Below are 13,324 nucleotides of genomic sequence, written 5' to 3'. Positions count from 1 at the left end.
GGGCTTTTGTTTATATGGGTCCAACCAGCATTATAACAAATAGAATTATTAAGGCCTATTATATGACAGGTTTTCGGGGAGAGATTATACTGAGACTATAATGATATATACCCAAAATATAAACTTTGCAATAATGGACTTCACATTACACAATATAGTTCTCTTTTTTGAGAGGGAGGTGGGGAAATACGTTACCTCTGGGTGACCTAATTCTTGTTCTCTTACTAAATATGAATTTCAGCAAACATCTGAAAATTCAAAAATAAAAAATATCCTTAGTCTTGGCTCCAGGAGAAGGAGAAATACGGATTTAAGATATAAACCAGTGCACCCTCAAGTTGGTTTTTGCAACTGAAGAGCTTACAAGCACTCCAAATGTATTCAGAATTAGGTGCATTAAATACTTAGAGATACCAGCTGGAGCACTTTGCCAGAGCTGAGAGCATGTTTAGAACAGACACTGAGTGCCTTTTCCAGCAGCCCATCTCACTGCCTTTTCTTGGTGATGGTGTTGAAGGAAAAATGTAAACATCTTCTTAGTGAGGTCTAGAGAGTATCAATCAGCATTTAGTGCTGAAGGCTGTGGAAGAGAAATGTAAGGAATTTACTTGTTGTTGAATTATTCAGCCATAACAGAGGATATGAAAGGAGTCACCACAATGCTAGATAAAGTGTAAGGATAAAGAGATAAAGTGAAGTTCTGAAATTAAATAGTGTTGCTGAAGCAGAGCTATAGGAATGAAGGTCAGGTATCAGCAATTTCTGGTTACCGTGGCCCATGCAAGGTCTCAGCAGACAATTCAGCCAGTTTAGTGGTTGGTTCCCTTTTTTTTTTTTGTGGAGAATATGCAGTGCCTGTAAAGGTGAGTGTAACTACTTTTGCAGAGCCATAATTAACATTACAATAATCTATACCCTAGTGGTATTTTTGGTATCCATGTTTACAGCCTTGCTGAATATGGTGCTGGATGATTCTCCCCATCATTCCCATCATTCATACTCTGTTCAGTCGGAAGAATATAACTGTCATCACAAACATACAAGATGATATACAAATGGCATTGCCTTCTGCCTAAACTTCTTTCAGTAGTGGTAATTTAAAAAAAACAAAAAATCCCCAAAAAGAAGTAGGTCTAATATATGCCCAATCTGTAATATTTAATACTGCCACATCATCCAGTGTCCTAAAGGCAGTGACAAAAGGCATCCCTTTTTGCGCATGCCCTGCCTCCCCACTCCAGTTCTCTGTGCTGCTGGCTGTCCCCAAAGCTGAGAAGGAGTAGAGATCTAAACCACACTGGCAGGAACATGTGCACTGATAGACCTCTGTGCCCTTGAAAAGAGTAAATTCTTCTCAAACCATGGAGAGAGAGCACATCTGCTGGTGAGCAGACTGCCAGCTAGACCACATGTACTCCTACATGTCTGGCTGACCAGATAGAGCATAGACACATTCTTGACTGGCAATCTGGCAGGAACACATTTGCAATAGTCTGCTCCCTCTTCCAGGAGATACAGGCTGTTTCCTAGACATTTAGAAAACCAAATGGCACATGCGACTTGTCTGCCAGTAGGTGGTCAACAACCTACAAGGGCACATTTGGGGCTGCAGGCTGTCAGGTGCTCTCAAGAACATTGAAACCAGACTGTTTGAAATCTTCTCCATAAAAAACATGAATATTTAGAATGTTTTAGGTTGGAAGATCATCGAGTCCAACTGTAAGTCAGTAACATTTTAAACTGAATGCAGAATGAGAGAGGACTACTTAATGATTTTAGGGTGAGTTGCATCCTTTAACTGGCTCCATTTAAATTGTATCAGGAATGAAAAGCTATTTTAGGATGGTAAACAAAAAGCAAAGTCAGATCTTTGCATATCTATTTTTCAGGTGTTACATGTTCACCTTAATAGATACTAGATAAATGAAACATTCAGGATGCGGTATTTATTTTTTTCATAGATTTTTGTTGTCAGTACTTTTAGACTACTGTTGAGATAAAACCTCAAAACCTCATAATGTTTTTGGTCTGCTGCATTAGCATTACACATTTTTTACTATGTAATTAACTGGAAAAATTATAAAAATCACTTTAATAACACGAAGATGAATCTAATTTAAAAAGTAAAGAAGTAATGCTGTGTTTTCACGTTTTTAAAATACATATCTGCATGGGAGTTTTAAAAAGTAATTTGAGGTTAAAATAAAGACTGCTGCTTGAATAGGAATATATAAATAAATTCTGTAATTTCAATATAACTCTGTTGAAGTCAGTTTCAATAATCTAATTTACTGCAATGATATAAACACTGTTTCAATATTTGCCTTCCTGTAGCCGGTCATACATTGTGTAGGCACACTCCCCTCTCTGAAAAGTTGAAAGCAGCTGCTTTAACAAACCTGAGGTGAAAACACAGTCACTGTGCCCTCATCTAGCATGGTGAGCTACTACATTTTGGAGGACACCAAATGGACAACCACTAATTTTGGACAACTACTAATTCCTTAGTAGTAGCTATACCTCCTCAAATTCACTTCCAGCACCTTGGGATGTATCTCACCCAGTTGCAAAGACTTGGATATGTCAGATTTGCCTTAGTGGTTCTTAAATTGGTCATCATCTACTGTTGGTAGAATTTCTCCCCACCAAAAACTGTTCCTAGGACTTAAGAGGCCTACAGGCCTTACCAGTAAAGATTCTGATGCTTTTAGAGCTTCCACAGTACTGATGGTGTGTTAGAAGTACCAAAAGAAAAAAAAGACATCACTGCCCAAATACCTCCCCTTGATAATGCTCTTACCATAGTCAGAATATATGTAAACACACAGTGTTTGAGTTACTGATCTAAAGTTCATATTTGAACTTTTAAACCATAGCTGATGAAAAAAAATTATTTTTTCTTAAATATCACATTAAAACCAGTGCAAGGTGTAAGTTAATTTAATGCTGTATTATTTCTTTATATATGCAGGTATAAAGCAGTACACAGCACTGCCTGTGATACAGCTATAAAAGCCATGCAGTTCAAAAGTTCTGAGATGGGGCAGACAGGGGAAAAAAGTAGCCAGAAAACTGTCAGTGATCAAGATGTGTCCATTGATTTTTCAGGATGAGGATTCAGACATGATCTGTTAATATGGGATAGTATGTGATTGTATTCAGGCTGTAACTGGTAAAAGTAAGTGCATCTGAAAGGCTCTCTTCCCTGTTTTTCTTATGATTTTTTATCTTGGTGTGGTGTGCAAAGTAACTATCATGACTAACAGAGCTCTGAGGCAAAATGATTAATTATGTGAACCTGCTTATTTACAGTCACAAAATTATAAATGTTATGTATTGTAACTGGAAGCAATACTTTTTTGCTAGGGAAAAAAAACCAGTGAAAATTTATTTTAAGTCACTTGGCCTTGAAGAATTCTAGGAATTCATTGTTAAAAAAGTAGTATTTGAACTTCACCTCTTCACTCAAACAACACTGTAACCAGAGACTACGGAAACGACTGACTACATCTTTCTGTTCTCTTAATTCTGAGCAGAATTAATTGCTGCATCAGAACCAAGATAAATCCAAGCCAGCTGTTTAATGATCCATGTAATAGACTAATACTTTAAATCAAAAAGAGTTTTGAATCAATAAGCTCTTCCTTTCTTGGAGAGTTAATATGTTAGACTACCATAGTAACCACTGATTACATGTCCAGTAAAGCTGGGTATAATCAGTTACACATAGTTTGTAGGAAAATGTTTTGGAATAAAAGACTGAATCTTATCTGATTTCGTTTATATGAGAAATTGCTTTGATTATTTATAAGTTTTTTTCCTTATGGAGCTTGAAAATTGAAAGTATTTGATACACGTTTATGTAGGAAAAAATGTTAATACCATTTTTGTCCATGAAAAAAGTCAGTTTTGTAATAAAGGAATGTACAATACCCCAAATGGACAGATTCTGTCAATTCAGAATATTCTGGCTCCAGGTTTGGCACTGAGAAGAAAAACAAAAGGGCTTTCACTGCAACAGTGAATAACCTTGCAATAGGTAAAGATCTTTTTTTCTCATCAGCAGGGTTTGAGAACACTGCTTATAATTTTTTAGAAATATTGAGTGCTCCCGGGAAGTGTTAATGACAATGAGAGCAATAGGTGCTTTGGTGTGGATGTGACATGAAGATCTGACCTGTCTTCTCTGATCTCTCTGATGTAGGTTGAGGAAGAATCTGAAGTAACAGCAGAAGTAGTTTGAATTCTAAAAGCCAGAAGTTACAGGATGTGAAGATTTGGCCAATATTGATTTTTCTTTTTCCCCTCAAAGCTTACAAAGAAAGATATTGGTGTCTCTTTGGATATGTTATCTGTGTCTTTTTAATCTCAAAACCAGATAAAAACTAGTATGTTGAACTTAACACTGCTTTCTAAGAACATTCAGAAAAATAAGGGGACTACCTCTTTATTCAGAAGCAATGCTTTGTCTCAAAAGCATGTAAAAACATCAGCATGTGCTAGGCTAAACTGGTTGCCTAATTCTTAAACTTCCTCAAGAAATGAACTGGTTTTAGCCAGTGTCTTACCTAGTAGCTGCTTCTTTCCCTATATGATACTCAGCAATTGTGCAGACACATGTTCACAGTAGAGTCATTATGGTTGAAAAAGACCTCTACAATCATGCAGTCCAACTGTAAACCTAACACTGCCATATTCACCACTAAACCATGTCCCCAAGCACCACATCTACACATTTTTTTAACACTTCAGGGATGATGATTCCACCATTTCCCTGGGCAGCCTATTCCAATGCTTGACCACCCTTCCAGCAAAGAATTTTTTCTCAACACCCAATCGAAACCTCCCTGGTGCAACTTCAGGCCGTTTCCTCTTGTTCTGTCACTTGTTACTTCAGAGAAATGACCAGCCCCCACCTGTCTAAACCTCTTTTCGGGTGGTAAGGTTCCTGAGCCTCCTTTTCTCCAGATTAAATACCCTGAGCTCCCTTGGATGCTCCTCATCAGACTGGTGCTCCAGACCCTTCACCAGCTCCATTGCTGTCCTCTGGACATGATCCAACACCTCAGTGTGTTTGTAAACTATATACAAGGGCCCAAAACTGAACAAAGGATTTGAGGTGCGGCCTCTCCAGTGCCAAGTACGGGGAACAATCACTGCGCTGGTCCTGCTGGCCACACTATTCCTGATACAAGTCAGGATGCCATTGACCTTCTTGGCACATGGCTGGATTATGTTCAGCCCACTGTCAACCAGGTTCTTTTCTAATGGACAGCTTTCCAGGCTCTCTTAACCCCTGCCTGTAGTGCTGCCTGAGGTTACTGTGACCCAAATACAGGATCCAGCACTTGGCCTTGTTGAACCTCATACTATTGGTTTCTCACTTCAAGCAGAAAGAAGCTATTAGCACATGATTTTTGAGAAGATCTGTAGTCCTAAAAAATAATTTCCATCATTTGGATTTTTCCAGGTATCGTGAATAATGTGGAACAGTTAACAGAGGAGGCACAAGAGGATTAATTATGTTTGTGCTGATTTTTTGATTGGGAGTATTGTTCATTAATTTAACTTCAAATTCTGTTTGTTTGGCTGCTTTGCACTAGTTTGAGTAATTAAATAAATGCTCGAAACTTCTGATATAGGAAAATTCCAAACCTACAGATAAGGAAAGGAAAGCCCAGATTACAAATTGCCCCTGGAAAAAAACTTTTCCTAATGCAGTTTCTCTGTGTGAATGGCAGCTCAGCATCTTGTGCTTACGGCCCTCTCTGAAGTAAGAAAGGAATTTTTCCTGAATAAGGAAATGAGGATCTGTCTTTTTGCATGGAGTGTTTTGTGTATTTTGTTATAATTTATAAAGCTAAAGATAATTTGATACAGATTATTAAAATACATTTAACTCCTGCATGCAGTCTCCCCTTGAATACCAAGGTCTTCACCTTCATTTTAAAGAATGAGATTTCCAAAGCTAAGGTAGTAAATGAGTGGTACTGCAATGCTGAGGTGCCAATGCTTCTGTTAAAGTGTCGTGGTTTAACCCCAACCAGCAGCCAAGCCCCATGCAGCTGCTTGCTCACTCTCCTCACTGGGACTGGGAAAAGAATTGGAAGGGTAGAAGCTGGAAAACTCATGGGTTGATATAAGGACAGTTTAATAGGGAAAGCAAAAGCCACACAAGCAAGCAAAGCAAACCAAGAAATTTAAGCACCACTTCCCATGGGCAGGCCAGTGTTCAGCCATTTCCAGGAAACCAGGGGCTCATCCTGTGCTATGGCTCCTTGGGAAGGCAAATGCCAAACATCCAAACATCCTCCTGTTTACTCCTTCTTCCCCCACTTGGTACTGAGCATGATGTCATATGGTATGGAATATCCCATTGGTCATTTGGGGTCACCTGTCCCAACTTCCCATATTGTCAGTTCCCACATTCCCAGTCTCCTGGCCAGCATGGCAGTGTTTGAAAAGTAGAAAAAGGCCTCATCTCTGTGTTAGCACTGCTCAGCAATAATAAAAACATCTCTATATTATCAACCCTGTGTTCAGCACTAATCCAAAATACAGCCCTATACCAGCCACTTTGAAGAAAATCAACTCTACCCCAGGCAATCCAGCACATAAAGATGGTGAGTCATTTGCCTTCAGAATGAGAACATTCCAAACATGAATTAAAGCTCAGATGTGTAGCTGTTAGTCCATTACTGAAATCAGTACTAGCTGAGCACGGTACCTCTTGTTCTAGCTGTAGTCATCAATGATATTCAGGTCAAGAAAGACAGAAAAGCATACCTTAAAAAAAAAGTTGATCGTTCACAGTGTCAACTGCTGATTGCTGACTCAGTGTAGCACATTAGGAAGCTGCCTCCTGATCTCTATGTCATGGTGTTATCTTTGCATCTTACACTTCTCTCTGCCTTATGCACACCCATTTAAAACTATTTAATGGATTGTTAGTATTTCTCAATGTGGGTTATGCTGTGTAAGCCATCTAGAGCATGATTTATTTTTCATAGGTTCTGAATATTTCTGGATTAAAGATTTTACTCTCTTGTACAACAAATAAAACATTGAAGACCTGAATGAATTACTCCGATAGAACATGTGTCATGGGATTTCACACAGAGAATTCCACAGCCAAGCAACTCTTGTCTAGCTAAAGCAAATCCCTAACAAAATCTTGATACCATGGTCTAACACTTATGTACACACCCACCCCTACCCACCAGAATGGAGCCCTTCTGATACGTATTTTAAATAACATTTTTAAAGTAATTCTTATTGGAAAATGCTATAAGAAGTATATTGATACACTGTAATATGACATATTTAACATAACTGTGGAATATGCTATGGTTCTACAGTACGCTATCAACATGGCATTTGAAACAAGGGGGAAAACATATTTAATTGGAAATCTTCAAAATATTTGTTTAGCTTTGGAATCCATTATGAAATGCTGAGATTTCCCCAAGAAGCAAAAGTTGTGAACTGCAACTTATTTTTATTCTGCTGTGGCTGTGTCCTGCCTTTGATTTGCTCCCAGGCTACAGCTGGAATCTGTGGGATCTGACCAGATACAATCTGTGTGTGGCTTCCTGCCGGAGTTGTTTTACTTGGACAGGCAATGTTTCTGCTAGTCTCTGTCAGAAGCAGCAGTAACTGCTGCACCATACCAGGCAAGCACACTTGAGAAATCCTTATACAGAAATGGGAATGGGAGAAAATGAACAATTTGGAAAGAAATAGCCTGAATGTTCGTGCTGAATTGTAGCCATAAAACCAGAAAATAATTTGACATGAAGGGAGCAGAGTGTACCTGGAAAAACATCATTCTGTCTCTGGTAGAACTTCTTCTTACCTAAATCACACTGGAAATCTGGCTCTTCTGTGGCTCTGGCATTTCTCAGATTTGAGATATACTGTGGAAGGTAAGGCAGGAAAAGTAATTCTCAGCCATTTGTCTGGGAAAGAAGAAAAAGAAACAGCTGCAGCAACTTGTTACAGCTTTAGACTTAAATAGTGGGTTGATACAAGAAAATAATCATTGGATGTCTTTGTGCTTATAACGGAGCAGGCATCATCTGATGGGAGAAAATCTTAATGGGGCAAAGAACAACTATTTCTACACTTCTATTCTCTGGGTTTTTTTAAATATGTTTAAATCACCCCTTTTTTGGTAACAGGGCTAGAAGCCAGAGTAGTGTCCCCAAATGTGCTCAAAATCTCACTGTGCAGTCTCCCTAATCACACTCTGCAGTAAACTGGGTTTGGTGTTGTCTGAAGATGGTAATGGGAGTTCCACCAGCACTTGTCTTCCTGCTCCTTCCACTGGATTTCCTGCACTGAGGCAGAACTCTCTGTGCAGTGTGAAACTCCAAAAAAAATACGGTGTCGTTAATCCAATCAGAGCAGAAGAGCACAGCACTCACAATCTGCTAATTCAGGGTGGCTGGGAAATCTCAGGGCAGATGGGACACCTGCTGTGAAGTTCTCTGTCAGTGACTTATTTGAGCGTCCCATGACCTAGTGAGGAGAAGTCCTCTTTGAGTAGGCATTTCTTAGGTGGGCAGCAGACCTAGAAACATCTTGGGGTGTGGGAGGGCTGATCCCCAGACTTGTGTGCTCGTCTCAGTCGGTGTGTGTTTGGCACTTACAAGATGACAGAGGAGCCCCAATGGAACTGAGGCTGGAAGGCAAGTCTCCCTGCTCCCCAGGGAGTCTGGGATCAGTTCTTCCGCATCACATGGCAGTGTCAGACTGTTTTCAGTACAAGCTTAAGGATATCTTCAAGAGCTGCTTGTCTGAGCCCCAGAGGCTGACTGAGCAGAGGAGTGTCTGTTGAGTGAATTTTTAAAGAGGTTTTGACTGCAGAAAGAATTCACCAATGCTCGCTTGGGCTGGAGGCAGCCGTGGAAACCTTTGGGGCCAAAACATGGCTTAGCGGGGCTGCTTGAAGGCTACTCCACTGTCCTCCAGAGAATCAGTATCTTCATTCTTTTGCACCCTGGAGGCCAAAGGATGGTCCGTGGTGGCGGTGAAGTCCATCATCGCGGCCGTGTACATACCGACAACAGTAGCTTTTGTCAGAGTAGCTCCTGATGGCTGAAGGGAAACTCCCACCGAGGCTGCCAGCACCAGGCAAAGGTAAACGTTGAGGCACAGTTTCAGTTCTTAAGTTTATAGATGAATTTAAATACTTAACTTAGAAATTAGTGCTTAAATTCAGTACTTAAATTCAGAACCTGTAGAGCAGCCCGACAGCATTCCTTGCCATCCGGCCCTCTCCGGCCCGGCGGAGGCGGCTCCTTGAGGCCGTGGATGCCAGCCCAGGGCAGAAAGGGCGGCCGGGCCTCGGCGGGGCGGTGGGGCCGGGCGGGGCAGGGCAGCGCAGGGTCCCGCCCGCGGGCAGAGCCGCCCGTCGCCCCCAGCGTGGCGCTGGTGGAATTCTCGGGCTGGAGCGTTTGGCCGGGCCGGGCCGGCGGCTGCGGCGGGCGCTCTGCGGGCGCCGCCGGGCCGGGCCGGGGCTGGAGGCAGGTGTCCGGCTCCCCTGCGCTGCTCCTGCCCCCGCCGGGTCCTCATCGGTCTCGTCCCTTCCCGGGACTTCCAATAATCGCTAAAGTTTAAGTCCTTAATTTTCTTGGCTGCAAACCCGGTAACGAATCGCTCAGACTTTGTTTTTCCACTGCTCCCGAGGCTTGATTTATTGTGTCTCTGTTATCGCACAATCGGGCTTCGTTCAAAATGTTATTCTGGGCTAATTCCATACCCCGGTATTTATTTTGACTGTCCCTTCTCATTAGCGTTACTGATTTTTAATCGCTTCTCGCTCCCTTTTAAATCCCCTCTCTGCCCGCCCGGGCTCGCCTCATCCCGTTCGTGTTTCCATCCCGTGTGGGTCGGTCCCCCGGAGCGGTGCCCGGGCAGCCAAAACCCGCTTCCCCCGCGGCTGCGGGACGGAGCCTCGCCCGGGGGAACCCGCTCCGCCCCGGGAACATCCGCGAGCCGGAGATGCGGCGGCGGAGCGGAGAGAAAGGGCTTGCTTTTAACAGGGCATCGCCCGAGCTCCCAGCCCAGCGATTGAATTTCTCTCCTCCAGCAAAACCGTTACTTTATCCTAAGAAAAACAGCGCGAGCGGGGAGAGCGGCGGCGCGGGGCGGCGGGACCCGCACGGACCCGGGGCCGGGCGCGGGGGAGGGCGGGGGGCGAGGGGAGCGTGAGGCGATGTCGCCCCGACAGCTCCGTGATTGATGACCCACCCGCCCGGGAAGGGGCGGTCGCTGTCGCCCGGGCAGGAGGGGGGAGCCCGGAGGCCAGGTGCGACCCAGCCCCGCCGCACCCACCGGCCGCGACGGCTTATAAACACCGGGGCCGGACGGGACGGGACGGGACGGAGGCGCCTGGAGGGGCCGCGCCGGGCTGGACCCTCCGCACCGGGAGGGAGCGGTAAGTTCATCCCCGGCCGGGCACCGCGGGGTCCCGCCAGGTCCCGGGCAGCCGGGTTCCCCCGCCGGGGTGCGGAACGGGGGCGCAGCAGCCGGCGGGGCCGTGAGCGCCGGTGCTGCCCCCGCACACCGACAGGCAAGTTCCTATTTCTCTGCTCCGGAGAAAGGATTTTCGATACCGGAGTTACACAGAGGGCAAGGTCTCTTTAAAACCGATGCAAAATAATTCAGATTCACTATGTTTTTCCTCCTATGGAGCAACGGAAAAGTTTATCTAAGGTTTCCAACTGTTTGTTTTCAGTTTGTGTGCTTTGCTCCGGCGTTTTCCATCTTTTCCTTGTCTGTGTGAGCAGGTTGCCTTCATTGCTGTTTTATTCATACAGAATATAAGATTAAAATAAATATTGTGCTGGGTTTTTTGGTAAAAGATGTCAAACCAATCATGTCTTTGTAGTGTTATGTAAAAACACCTATAAATCTGCACGTATTAGAAATACTGCACTAGAAGTGCTTTAGAAACAACACAAATACTTTAACTTACTTTCACAGCCCTGTTCCCAACTCTCTCAGCACACCAGGTGGCAAGTGGGTGTTTGCAAAAATTACTGCCATTATTTTAAAAACCAAACCTCTTTCTTATAAAATTTTAAAAGGAAAATGACTGTTGCCCAGAGGCTTTTTATTTACTTTAGTTTTTAGCAGCATTTTTTGGACCACGAGGTTTGGGTGACGCCTGGGTTTGAAGCACCTGGAATGTGTGTCCTGATTTCGCCGGGGAGAAGAGTGATGCTGCCAGTCCCATTGTGCAACAGAAGCGATCTTGGCCGTGGATCCAGGAACCACCATGGTTTGGCTACACATATGTACATACCTACAGCAGATCCTTTCTTTTGTGTAGCAGATTTTCCCAGGCCATTTGCTGTTCGTATTTGATGGGAAGTCTGACAGTGGATAAATTTAATTCAGAGTGAAATCTCTCATTTCTAGAGCTGAAATTTTGCACATTTTTTCCAGGCCCGGGATTTCATCTCATATAGATGTGAAGTTCCTAAACCAGAAACTCCTACTTCCAGGGTCACCCAAGGAGATGAGGTTTTTAGGTACGTGCATTACTATGTACTGTATGTCACTCGAAGTCATTCCAGTTCTAAATGTGGTTATACAACAGCATGGCAAAATCAAAACTGTAAACCAGCCCCAGTACTGTATTTCAGCAGAGGAGAAGGGATTTTTACTATCCCAGTCCGTCTGTATCCTTGGGTAATCTGGATGTCTCCAGTAATCGGGGAAGACTTCCTCCTACCAGTGGGATTTTGATGGGATGGCAGATGAGAAATCCTGCTACTAAACATAAACTGTTGGATTTTTCTGCCAGTTTTTGTGATTATTTTAAATTACTGTCTTGATGTCATCTCTGCAATGATGATTTTTTTTTTTAACTGAAATGCATCCAGATCTGACTGTGCCTTAACACAATGCAGAAACACCAAGAAAAAAGCACATAGGAATTCTTTCTATTTTAAGTTAGAGGCAATAGCCAATGTAAGGACCATTTTTCAGCCCTCATGAAGTCTTAATGTAAGTTTTATTTTGTATTGATCATAAATACAACAATAAAAAAGAATAGTGAGATTTTTCCTTTGGTTTAGAGCTATAACGTGCACAGAATATTTCACAAATAATTTCAGTCTAACCTGTACTGCTACTGAAGAGAACATTACATGAGAAAACTCTGTGAGACAGATCAATAGCAAATTAATCACAATTAATTGCCCAAAATGATAACAATAAAAATGTATTCTAAATACCATCAAGTTATAGCATTGCAAAAAGCATTATTTAGAAAACTTTCCTTGTCTTTGATAGAAATTTTTGACTTCAATGCGTGCTTGAAGTCCTATGCAAAATCAAGAGCTAATTCTTGTAAATGTAGATATTCAGTCATTTATGTCTATCAATGTTATTTAAAATTTTAATTATGCAGTATTTGGATGAAATCAAGTTTTAATAACTTGTTCCTGCCCTTGTCTAGCCAGGCTGTCACAGGAACAGACACCCCTAACACGTGAAAGCTGGGATCTGGGACACCCACGAGGGCTGCTTTGCTGAGGACAACAGGATCAGGTATTATTCCAATTAAGTACTGCACTTTGGGGAATATTGATTGAATTTTTCTGTGGAACTGAATGAATTAAAGGACTGTGAGTTGTATTACAGGCAGAGCTGACTGACCAGCTTTTCTGAAAGCTGGGAAAAAACCTTGTGGTCATTGCTTTCAGCTTTCCTCAAAAGAATTTTTTTGATGTTTTCTAAAGGGTTTTTTTGCCCCTCAATGGCCAAAATACAAAATTCTTTTGAAGTTTGAAGATGTAGATGAGAAAGGATAACCACACGATTTTTTTAGTAACATTAGGGGTGGGAGGTCAGGAGAAGTCAGTTCCTGATTCTTTAAAATTATGGGCCAAGTTTTGCCCTTCAAAAACTGTGCTCTGTGGCTTCACTTACTGATGCATCTGAAAATGATATTCTTCTTTCTGTAGTCCATGGAACACTGACCACCTATAAGACTGTTGATAAAATGATTGTAGCTAAAATAGAAAATATACTAACAGTTCCATATCCCAAGTCATAGAGAGAATATGTCTTAAAAATTGTATTTAGCCTAATTTTTACTTGGTTGTAAATGGAAACCACTGTGGCAGTGCCTCTGGGCAGTGCCTGTTGGGCTTTCTCAGAAGTCATCTCTGGGCTATGAGTGACTCAAAAAATTTGCTCTGTGTAATACTGTCAAAAAATTAAATACTTATCACTGTGAAGATTTTAACTTCTGTACCGTGTGTGATGCTGAATTTGTAAGCAGTGAATGGAAAAGTGGCTCACAGAG

Source organism: Coloeus monedula (genome assembly GCF_965178545.1).
Source record: "Coloeus monedula genome assembly, chromosome: 1".
Taxonomy (NCBI): domain Eukaryota; kingdom Metazoa; phylum Chordata; class Aves; order Passeriformes; family Corvidae; genus Coloeus; species Coloeus monedula.
The sequence above is the reverse complement of the archived record's forward strand: the minus strand, read 5'-3'. Positions refer to the sequence as shown.